Source organism: Hydra vulgaris, chromosome 08, assembly GCF_038396675.1.
Source record: "Hydra vulgaris chromosome 08, alternate assembly HydraT2T_AEP".
NCBI classification, from domain to species: Eukaryota; Metazoa; Cnidaria; class Hydrozoa; order Anthoathecata; family Hydridae; genus Hydra; species Hydra vulgaris.
This window is the reverse complement of record NC_088927.1, coordinates 48,846,474-48,859,388: the sequence shown is the minus strand read 5'-3', so window position 1 is coordinate 48,859,388 and position 12,915 is coordinate 48,846,474. Positions and strand designations below refer to the sequence as shown.

The 12,915-nt window shown below is 28.7% G+C and overlaps 1 long non-coding RNA gene across 2 annotated transcripts; it reads left to right on the top strand.

Annotated features, from left to right (window-relative positions):
- The first annotated feature begins 884 nt into the window (after positions 1 to 884).
- Positions 885 to 2,021, top strand: LOC136084348 (uncharacterized). 2 transcript variants are annotated; one of them, XR_010640503.1, is made up of 3 exons: positions 885 to 1,013; positions 1,292 to 1,447; positions 1,809 to 2,021. It is a non-coding gene; the product is annotated as an uncharacterized LOC136084348 (long non-coding RNA). The 2 variants fall into 2 exon arrangements; XR_010640504.1 differs by having other exon boundaries at positions 885 to 1,022.
- Positions 2,022 to 12,915: the final 10,894 nt, after the last annotated feature.

Here is a 12,915-nt window from a genome sequence, read left to right as displayed (position 1 = left end):
AGAGTTAAGCTTAAGATTAAAACATCGGTCAAAAATGAATGTATAAAAATGGTAAATCAAATTTTTATTTTGGGGTGACCTTTTTTTGTTGCAGAAAGCTATTTGGGCCTTTTTTCATGATTTTAGGTAAAAGTTCATCGATTTATGATACAGGAAACATTTTATTTGAAAAAAAATTAAAAAGTCATATCCCTAATATATATATATATATATATATATATATATATATATATATATATATATATTTATATATATATATATAAATATATTTATATAGTATATATTACTGTTACCCGCAGTATCAGGAATTTGCTAAATGCTAATATTTATATTTATTATTTGCTATTTATATTTTTTATATAATATTATTTGCCAAATAATATTATATATATAAAGCAAATAATATTATAACTATTAGCATTTAGCTAATTCCTGATACTGCGTGTAAAAGTAATATATACTATATAGCTCTAGTTTATGTATTGAGCACTCTTTAAAATATACATAATTTTACATGATAATATAAAGATACTATCTTTAATATTTACATATATAGACTTGCGTATATATATATGTATATATGTATATATATATATATATATATATATATATATATATATATATATATATATATATATATATATATATATATATATATATATGTATATATATATATATATGTATATATATATATATATATATATATATATATATATATATATATATATATGTATATATATATATATATGTATATATATATATATATATATATATATATATATATATATGTATATATATATATGTATATATATATATATATATATATATATATATATATATATATATATATATATATATATATATATATATATCGTCGCTGCAAAACAAGACTCATTCAAAGTTTTTAACGTTTGTTATATTTACTTTTAGTTAGTAATGTGAGTGAAAAACAGAATAGCAATTTGCCTATGCGAAGAATGTCACCTGGTTTATCAATATTAATATGTCTCGACGTAAATAATGTATTTTTTGCTTTTACATATTTTTTAGTAGTCATTATTACACTGTAGAATATAAAAAAAGCCTCCAAAAAATACTAGATCCAGGCCTATAAAAGTATTAATCCACCGCTGCGCTCCTCAGATGTTGCTGTGGTATTAACTGACAATATATTTTTGCCATTGCATACCATCTTTATAACATCTTTAGCAGGTTCTACTTGAAAGAGCTTCAGTGTACTTTTAATAAAATATTTTATCTGATCATATGGGTTTATTTTTAAACTTTTCAGATTATTTATCTTGTTTTGATTGATGGACGAGTTGTTGAAGAAACAGTGAGCAACATTTTCTGTTAATTGATGGCTACAGAAGTGGATCAACAAAGTAAACACTGAAGGTCGAGGAGGACAAAGCAAGGGATGAAAAACATGAATCTATTGTTTATGGTTAGTGATCAATAAATATTAAACATGATAATAGTTATGTTGTATAGGGCCATTCAGTTATAACATAAAACAATTTACTTATACACATGTAAGTTTTAACTTATACTTAAGTTATAACTGAATGTAACCCTATTTAAGGTTTTAACTTTTAGGAAACCCAAGTTGGCTTTACGAAAAATAGATAAAATTTGGTTTAAATGTAAATAGAATGTAATTGGTTTCATTTGTTGTCTTTTTAATGATTGCCCAACAAATTACTTTTAAACTGTAGTTAATCTATTTTTTAGGGCTACTAAAGTTTTTGAAATGTTTTAACACAAAGTTATTTAATAATATTTAAATGTATTTTTTTTACGACAAGGTGCAAAAGATGTTTCAAAAGCGGAAGTAAACGATCAAATGAAGTCGTGGGTTCGTAAATTGTACGACCGAAAAAAGTCAGATGGTGCGAGGATTGATTATGCATGCCACTCGGAACTTTGGGACAAAGGCAGTGATGCAAATGGCGAAGATAATGTCTAGATTATTGTATAACAGTTTTAATATTATCTGATATACATTTCATTTTATTGAATATGTTTTGTTTTTCACCTTGAAAATAAATTTAGCTTGAATGAAATAACAAACACATTTCAGTTTGCATTTGATTAAAACAATTTAAATAGCTTTAATCATACGTCGATTGCAATTGCAATCTTTTTAATACATTAAAAATAAACAAATTTAAGAAATTTTATGTTAACAATGACCTAACTAACTGCGTGCTAGTTACAAGTAGCGTTTATAATTCACTGAACCTAATAAAATATATCTTCGGATAAATGCTGGCTAAACTGCATTGGGCCAATGTATGCCCGGCGGCCATCAAGGAATCGGCCCAACGCTGGATGCCAACGTTGGGCCAACGTTACAAGAAGCATTGGGCCAACGTTGGCCCAACACTGGTGTGTTAGCTGGGGCATTGTATTTTTTCTGGAATTTTTCCTGGAGAAATCTTCGCGATATTTTTTTAAGTCTTTGTTTCTCGATTCCTGTGCATCCTCAGATAGTTGTCCTATGGGTAGTATTGCTGTTTTTGTTATTAAGGCTCCATGAATAAGTACTTTGTGTACTGTTGTAGGCATGTTGTACCAAGGATACTTTTCAACAAAAAGTAGTGCAGTTTCGGTAGAATAGTTATCGAGTTTGTCTGCGTCTATTGGAAAGCCACTAGATAATACCTGTAAAATTACATGAAACCGATTTATTAGTTCTAAATCCACTCCTAGAATATCAGCAGACACTTGTGAGTTTTTAAAAAATCTTCGAGCTGTATTTCCGTCATTTGTATTACCGCATCCTGGTTTCGGTCGATCAACTAAAAATGTGTAGTAAAAAACCATGTGTGCTACTAATTTTTTTGTAGTTTTATTGCACTTAACAAAATCAGTTTCTCAAGAAACATAATAACTATATCTATATACAATTTGACTGATTTTGTAAAGAAAACAAAACACCGCCATTTTGTTTACTAAAAAACACGACTAGCACTACACAATATAAGTTAATGAAGTAATAGGCAAAAATAGGTGCCTTTTCTTTTAATCAATCTTTAGAATACACTTTTATGAACAACATCCAAATTATAACTAAGCGGAATCTCGCGGGTTCAATACTTTTTCAATGCTTGAAAAATAGGTTAAAGAAAATAAATAAACTTTATTCTGTACTTTTTTGTTCGCACTTTTCGCATAAAATTTAGAGAAATAATATAAAACTTTTTACTAAAATATTATATAAATACCTTGAATAGTATCGTCCATAGTTAGTTTTTTAGTACCGATAAATAACTTTTTTGTAAACGATACTTATTTGACCACCTTTTTTTTTTTGTTTTTAAAATGCCTATTAAGTGTTTTTAATAACAGATGTTTAACTGCGTAGATTTAGGTAAATTTAAAATGTATACAATTTTTTCTTATACAATAAAATGCAACAGGGCTTTGTTTATGTAGTTTCAAAATAATAAAATCACAATAGTGATTTTTTTTTGTTGACTTTTGGCCAGCTTTTTTGAAAATTAGCCCACTGTGGAACGGCGCAAACAATATTAATCAAGAAATTACAAAGTTTAAAGTTTTGTGAACGCAGCAATTATCTATTTTGATACAGCACAATGTTTTTCTGTTTTATTATTAATTATCTGGATTGAGATTTAAATCATCGGTTCATAAATCTAAACTGGATTTATGAAACAAAATCTTTGTGAAAGTTAAATTAAGTGCCTAAAAATGAAATTTTCAAGCTGTTCTGGCCGATTGATAAATATCAATTTTATTGTAGTAGCTCACCTTTTCAGCCTAATCTTCTTCAATTGGAATAATCAAAAGACCAGTAACGCGATCCTGGCCCATGGTCAAACGGAGAAAATTTTTTCACAATAATCTGTTTACTAAACGGTCGTTCATCCTCAGCGACTGACACAGGAATAGTGTTGAAAATCTTGAGTATGATACAGTTGTACAAATAAAGACTTTCAAAATTCTACTCGAAGATTTGATTGACCATCATTATCCAACCAGATGAATGAAAACATATTGCCAACTATTCTGCTCGCCTCAAATCTTGTGCGGCCGTGGTGCAGTGGTTAGAGCGCTTGCTTCGACAAGACCGTTAGGACTTCTTGGGGAACCTAAAAAGTAAAAGTAACAAAGATTATCTGCTTAGAAGTATCTATCCTGGATATCTTCGACTACATTAAGTCGGATAACACCACCATAGTTTCTAATGAACTCATTTTGAAACGACGGATAGAGGTAATGGGCACTCCTTCTGAAACCCTCTTGTTAAAGAAATTTTATATCTTCCAAGTAGGATGAAATGACGGTGTTGTAGCAACCAATAGGCTCCTTTCCAAAAAGAAAGTTTTGATTTCTTTTTTTAATGGGAAAGGAAATGGAAACTTTCTTTCTGGGTGCAACAGACTAGATTGACGCTGATTTACACGTTCTTTGATTTTCCTCCATTGATCCTCCTTTCCAAAAAAGATTCCTCGCTTTAAAATCTTTATTTGAGCAGCCATGGCGAATTAGTAGCGCACTTACCTCAGAAACAAAAGATCCGTGGTTCAAACCCCACCTCTGGACAAGTTTTACGACATCGGTCAGGAAGGAGGCGTAAACTTCCTATTAAATGCTTATCCGCGTTGCTCTGAGATAAAACCAAAAGGACTTCTTGTGGCACCTAAATAAAATTTAAAAAATAAAAATAAATAAAAAAATTTTAAAAAAAATACTGTTTTCGTGCCTACCGAGATGATTGGAGATTGAGCTCGAAACCAAAAAAAAATTTTCTACTCATTCCTTATTAGGTAAAGATTGATAAAACACATGCAAAGAAAAGGTTCTCTTTATTGAACCCGGGGATAATCTTGTTGCTTCAAAGAATTTGAAAGGGGACTCTTTAAAATGGTTACATCCTGATCTTTTTAACTTAAAACAACTGATCAAAAAAAGTCAGCATTAGTTATTATCATTAACCATCACATTCTCCTCAGTTGGATAAAGTTCTTCCTTATGACTCTAAAGAGTCACTTTTATTTATTTATTTATACTTTTGCGAATAAAAAGAAATTACATTTGTAACTTATAAAAAATAATTTCATGACCGGGACTAGAAAAAGATAAATTTAATCTTATCACCAAGCCCCAAAGTTTTATCACCAATCACCAAGACATTCACTTTTCACTTTTTTTCACTTTGAAGATCATTTAGCTTTTGGCCTTCACGGACTGACTCGGAGTCATGGTCAGTATGTCAGTGAATCTTTAAGGAAAAAAGTTTAGTAATAACAATAAAGGTTATAATACCAGAGGTTGCTAGAAGAAAGAAAAGTGATACAAAAACAATTAACTTACTGGAGGCCTTATTTAGAGGAGGCATTTTCTTTGGTCTGTGTAATGGTTATAAACCCCATATTTTCTAAAATCTGTCTATTTTTGCTTCTTCCGCTGCATTTTAGTAGCTTTGGTACGGTTTTGAGCACCGGAAGATTTCTTTTGACCCATTTATTTGGAAACACTCAAAATATTTTGTAATTTATAATTAGTTTATAAACAAAGGTTTTAATATCTCCACATTTATACAGATCGGAAGTTTTAGTCAAATCAAATTTTTTTATAGAATAATTGGATAAAAAAACATAACTCAGTTTTATTTTATTTATGGTTTTAGCGTTGGAGTGTTTGCAACAGCTACTGCTTTTTGTGTATTAGTTTTCTTTCGTTATAAAACTGTTCTTTTGCTTTATTTTTTATTGTTGAAGATACTGTTTAAAATATTATTTTCAGCAGATTTGCTCAATCCAATACATTAAAATACGTCCACAGTAGACTGTTACATTATATCCGAAGGGACACTCCGTTGTAAACAAAATATCAGCTTGCTTTTTTTTTCGTAACTTGTCAACTGCAAAAATAACAAATTACAACAAAAATTGTAATATTTTTTAGTTTTTTTTTAGGTTCCCCAAGAAGTCCTTATGGTTTTATCACAGAACACATCATTTGTAACCGATCTCGCAAAATATGACCAAAGAGTGCTTTGGACCACCGATCTCATGCTGCCAAGGCAAGTGCGCTACCACAATCTAAAAAATATAAATATATATATATATATATATATATATATATATATATATATATATATATATATATATATATATATATATATATATATATATGTATATATATATATATATATATATATATATATATATATATATAATTTTCAAAATCCTTTTTAAATTATCAACCAACTTATTTGGCCTTTAACTAAAAAACAAAAGAAAATTTTTATATATCAATCAACTTTTTTAACCAAATACTTATTCAACCAGCATCAACACTTATTATTTTATGCGGAAATTTCAATTCGATGCGTCTTACCAACGCATCGAATTGAAATTTTCGCATTTCCACCAACAATTTCAGCAATAAATTGTTTTTTTTCTATTGGGTTTAAAGTAAGCATTCCGTCTGCTTTAAACCCGATGCAAAAACTTGATACCTGATAGAAGCGAAACGGCTTATTTGTCAAAAAAATGCCACGCTCTGTTTTTTTCTTTTGCTTTAATAGTCAAAAAAGTAGCGTTTTTATCGTCAACAAATGACTCCTTTGCTTCAACTTAGCCAACAACCACGTTGCTCTTACATGGAACGCATTACCTAACAAAGTTGTCAGTGCTATCATAGTCTACTGCTCCAAAGCAAACTCTGATCAGTTACCGTTATAACTAACACAGCAATCGAGCCCGAGCTAGCATGGCTAACTGTTTATGGGCTTACGGAATACGATCGGTTCCGTTTAATTTAACTATTACTAAATCCTATTTTTTCTTAAAAAATAACTTATAATTAAATATGATACTTTTTTTTTTTGCGTGCTTTATTATTCCGAATACTAAAGTTTCTACCTCAAATATAAAAACTAAGCAGATTTCACATTGTCAGTCATTAAAATCTTTTCTATTTATTGTAAAAAAACAAACAAAAAAAATACGGGTCATCCGGTGCCCTTTAAAGCATGGCGCTCGGATTAACTTGCCTTCCCCCCCCCCCCCTCCTCGATGTCCCTGTAAGGAGATTTACTCTAGCTTACTTCGTTCTTCCTAAATTCACTTACTCTTAGTCAGCAAAGCGGGTGATAATGCTCATTAGTGAGCTGAACTTGTCTTCGCTGGGCCGGGTATGTGGCCTCTATATTGCTATTAGCCGGAGGAGGATAAACCACAATACCCAATTAACAAGAAGCCAATGATAGCTAGTTAGTTTTTTTTTTTTGTAAATATGCACACATTTTACAATGTTATCCTTAAGATCTAATGAATATATATAGCTACAATCTGACTGGGACAAGTAGAAGACAAAATATCGTATCATCAAGCCCTGTCGTGAAATTGAGAAAAATATAATTTTGCATTATATAAAAGAGTGAAATTAAAAAGTTTGTAAGAAAGAAATTATAAAGTTTGCAAAATAGAAAAAATCTTTTTTTTTTTAAAAATGTACAAATTGGTACATATACGTATCGTAACGTAAATATAAAAATAACGTATTATATAGCGTAAATATATAAATTTACAAATACCTATACATATTCAGTAAAATACGTATTCTCGAGTACTTAATAAAAAAAAAGGAAGGGGGCGTTTATTAGTATTTGGATAATTTTCCCCAAGCTTGTTAAACACCCCCCCCCTCCCTCACCTCACTCCCTCGTTTATTATACTTTTACTTGTTTCAATAAAAACCTTATATCTCAAAACTAAAAAAAATTAATCGGCCTTTCCTTTAAAATATTAGAAAATAATTACTGAAGAATAAGTCACTGAAGAATAAGTCACTGAAATAATTATTTTCTAATTTGTTAAAAAAAATTTCAGTGTGAACGGGCTTTAAAAATCGTCAACCCAATTTGTCGAAAATAATGAGCTTTGGTTTATTTTTCACCAAAATATAAAACTTACATCAACATATTAAATCCTTTTAAAATTATGATAATACAGCCGTTACAAAATGCGCATTTGACACGCTAGAATTTTAATGTTTTTTACGTTTTAAGTTTTATGGGTGTTTTGCAAAAAGTATTAGTTTGGATTTATAAACTGAATTTTTTATATAAAATACTTATATAAAACATTTTATTTTTTTATAACATAAAAAAGCCTTCCTCCTTCTTTTTATTATCCCCTTCCCGGTGTATTAGATCTGGACTAAAATTCCTTCATGACATAATTTTTATCAGTGTATGTATTGTTTAAATTTAGTAAGTGTTTTTCTTTTGTTCTTTTAAATATATCAATAGATTTTTTTTTGTTAAAATGTTTGTGAAATGTTGTAATTACTTGGATATGTGCTAAGCCTTCAAGGACTTCTAGGAGTATCTCAATAACCACACACAAAAAAATTGGATAAATGGTTTATCAAGGAGGTGTAATAGTTTAGCTCTATGATAACTCCTTGGCTTTATTGAAAAACAAAAAGACAACAGTTTAGAATAAAAAAAAGTATTGTGTTTTTTGTTTACATTTGCCGTAAATAAATACTATATTTTACAAGAACAAACAAACAAAGCTTCTGAAAGAAAATCAAATGATCTTATCATCAGAACCTTTACAATTTTAAAAAACAAAATAGTACAATAAATCATACCATAAAAACTGAAAATATAAATCCAAAGAACGGCCGTAATAATAAATCTATAATGATAAATTCATAATAATAATCACGCACCGGTAATATTAATTCTCACAAATCAGTGATAAAAATCCATAATAATAAATTTTATCGATCTGTTATAAATTGAAGAAAATAAATTTATTAATATAAATATTACTACAAATCTCATAAATCAAGTGAGTACTTATTAGTAGGTTTCAATGTAAAAAGGTAGTTAAAAATAAGTAGGGATAAACTGTTGTTCCACATATAAGTAAAACATAAAACATTAAAGACATTAAGTTTGTAGACATTAAGTATATTTATTTCATCAGAAAAAGGTTTTGAATGTGAAGAGCAATCCTCATAATTAATTACGCGAATTGCATGTTTCTGTCGGCGTTGTAGTTTACTTTTTTCGGTACTACCCTGTGCAATATCTGCGTAAATTATATAGCTGTGTATAAATGAGCAATAGAGCTGTGTAAGGCTTTTTTTGTTTAAGTAAGATCGGGCTTTATACAAAATGGCAATATTTTTAGATACTTTGGTACTTATATGATTAATATGGTTTTTCCATATAATATTCTCATCAAGATAAACACCTAGGAATCTTTTAACAGAATCTCTTTTTATTATAGTTTCATCAATATAAATTGAGGCATAATATCTGGTAATGAACGTTTTTTGAGCGTGAAAAAAAAAAATCCATTTAGTCTTGTTAGTACTTAACCATTTAGTCTTGTTAGTATTTTATTTATAGTTGTTGAGAAAAGTTTGTAAACATCAATGTGGGATTGGAATAGGTTGGTGTCATTTGCATAAATAATACCTATCAGGATAGAGGCTTTGATTAGTTCGTTGACTTTGATTAGTTCGTTCGTTGATTAGAAATTGCAGCGGTCCAAGAATGGAACCTTGCGGAACACCACAGGTTATATTTAAGGATCCACTTTGAACGCCATTATTACTATACCCTACTTGCTTACGATTTGTTAAATAGCTTTTAAACCACGCGAAAGCATTATTGTTTAAACCGCAATATTTCATTTTTGTATTAAAATATTAGTATGGTCACCGTTTAAAATGCTTATGATAGATCTATAAAAATACCTAATGTATATTGAGCTTTTTCAAAGGATTTTGAGATGTTGCGTACTTTGAATAATGGCATGCTCAGTTAAACTATCTTTTTTGAATCCGAATTGATTGTTGTATGGAAGGTTATTGTAATTAAGAAAATTATTAACTCTGTTAAACATTTAAACTCTGTTAAAAATTTCTTGGAATTTAGAAAATATAGATAGGATAGAGATGGGGCGATAATTATTGATATTGGATCTGTCTTTAGAGATAGAGATGGAGCGATAATTATTGATATTGGATATATCGCCTTCTTTATGAATTGTAATAATTTTAGCAACTTTTAAACGCTCAGGGAAAATTCTTGATGGATGGATGCTTTGAAGATTTTAAAAAGATTATTTTTAACTTATTCATAGCAATCTATAACTATATTTCCGTTTATATCATCAGGTCCAGTTGCTTTATTTTTTTTTAAGGATTTAAAAACTTTCTCAAGTTCTTCAATGGATAATTCAGACAATAGTTCATCAGAGCAAATGTCTTTACCAAGAGGTACTAAAAAATCATAAAAAGAAGTTTTGGTAATCGGAACTTTATCTGATAGGGTTAGACCAATTTCAACAAAATATTTTTTGAACTCATTAGCTATAATTTGTGTATCGATTTTAAGCATGTGTGGCAAAAAACTTGAGCATGTTTTTTGTTTTCCAATTATTTCTTTTAGTATTTGCCAAGTCGGTTATACGTCATTTTTAGTTTTATTAATCAATTTTAAGTAGTAGTTTTTTTATAACTTTTCCGGATTTTTTCAAATAAATTTTTATTTGAAAAAATCCGTAAATAAAAAAACATATACACGTGAATAAAACGTTAAGCGAATAAACTTTGCTTAACGTTTTATTCACGTATAGTTGAACAATTGCTAAGTAAATTGCTTAACTTTACGTGAATAAAAATTTAATCAAAACGCTGATCGATTCCTGAGTAAAAGCAATTGCTCATTTTTATTCACCCGGCCTTTGTATATTTTTTTGCTTGCAGGAGTTTTTGTTTTTAGACATTTTATATATAACTTTTGCTTAGTTTTTGATGATTTATTGAAACCTTTGGTAACCAAAGGATCACTTAAGTTTTTAGTTTTTAATGTATGAGTAACATTAGCAAGTTAGCATCGTAAACCGAAATGAATGTTTAAAAAAATTTCCATAAAGATTATTAGCGCTGTCATTTAAGCCTAAATGTTTCCAAAGAAGTTGCAATAGTTGGTTTTTAAACGATTCAATTTTTAATTAATTAAAAATACGTTTAGTTAAGATTTTTTTTAGGTTTTTTTACATTTGCTTGGTTAGTGAGTATAGTCAGAAAAAAAGGAAAGTGATTCAAGATATCTGTTTGTACTAGGTAACTTAAGGTGAGGGCCGTCCTGAACGCGGGTTGTCGGGGGTGTCCCACTTCCCAAAACTGTTATATGTGAATTTGAGTTGGCACATTTGTACATTTAGTATTTCAGTTAGCAAGTATTGAAGTATAGTTGGGAAATATCAGATATCGACGACCTTTTTTTTTTTACTTTGACTCTAGTTGGCAAAAAAGCATATATATATTTTCTTTTTATCACAATAACATTAAACTAGATGTTAAATATCCAAAGAATCAAGTGGTAACATTCAATCAGTCATCAGTAATTGTTTGGACCAATAAGCTATCGTGAACTATCATGGTTTGTCTACCATGTTTTATTAGAATATAGTTCTAAAGTTTTATATTTTGTAATGTAATGTTTCTAATGTGATGTTAGAAATGTTGTATATAGTCACCTACGTATAATGTTATTTATCGTCACCTCCGTATAATGTTGTTTATAGTCACTTCCGTATAATGTTGTTTATATTCACCTCCGTATAATGTTGTTTTAAGGTTTTGCATGTTCTGTATATCATTTAATTTCTTCTTAGTTTTCGTAAAAAATTTCTATTTTCCAAGATGACTGTATAACTTTGTTATACAGTCATCAGTAATTGTTTGGACCAATAAACTATCGTGTCCCACTACCCAAAACTGATATATGTGTATTAGAGTTGGCACATTTGTACATTTAGCATTTCAGATAGCAAGTATTGAAGTATAGTTGGCAAATATCAGATATCGACGACCTTTTTTTTTACTGTGACTCTAGTTGGCAAAAAGCATATATATATATATATATATATATATATATATATATATATATATATATATATATATATATATATATATATATATATATATATATATATATATATATCTTTTATCAAGCGATCCCTCTTGATAAAAGTTTGAACCTAATATAACCCTGGAATCTGACTTTTGAATTAAAAGTCAGCTTTTTTCTTTTTATCACAATAACATTAAACTAGATGTTAAATGTCCAAAGAATCAAGTGGTAACATTCAATCAGTCATCAGTAATTGTTTGGACCAATAAGCTATCGTGAACTATCATGGTTTGTCAACCATGCTTTATAAGAATTTAGTTCTAAAGTTTTATATTTTTATGTAATGTTTTTAATGTAATGTTAGAAATGTTGTTTATAGTCACCTCCGTATAATGTCATTTATCGTCACCTCCGTATAATGTTGTTCATAGTCGTATAGGGCTGTAAATCCTGGCTCGTGTTCGTGAACGGCTCGGTGATCGGCTCGACAAGAGCTCGTTCATGTTCGGCTCGAATGGTAAACGAGCCGGACTTGAACAAAAAATTAGGCTTGTTTATTAAACGAGCCGAGCTTGAACATCGTAAGCTCGTTCATATAGGCTCGATTAAAGCTCAATATATATATATATATATATATATATATATATATATATATATATATATATATATATATATATATATATATATATATATATATATATATATATATATATATATATATATATATATTTATTTATTTATCCAATGCAATGAGAGCAAGACTTATATTTGTGAAAATGTAATTTGAACTATTAGAGTGCAGTGTTTAATAGGAATTATTATGTTTGTGAGAGTTTACATTATGTTTGAACTTTGAACATTAAGTTTGAACATTGAACTATTAGTTTTAACTTTTATTTTGAACTATTAGGTTTGTGGGATCTTATTTCATTATGTTGTTTATTTGCATTTTTAATAGACTGTAGGATTGTTTATGTTGTTTGTTGATTTGG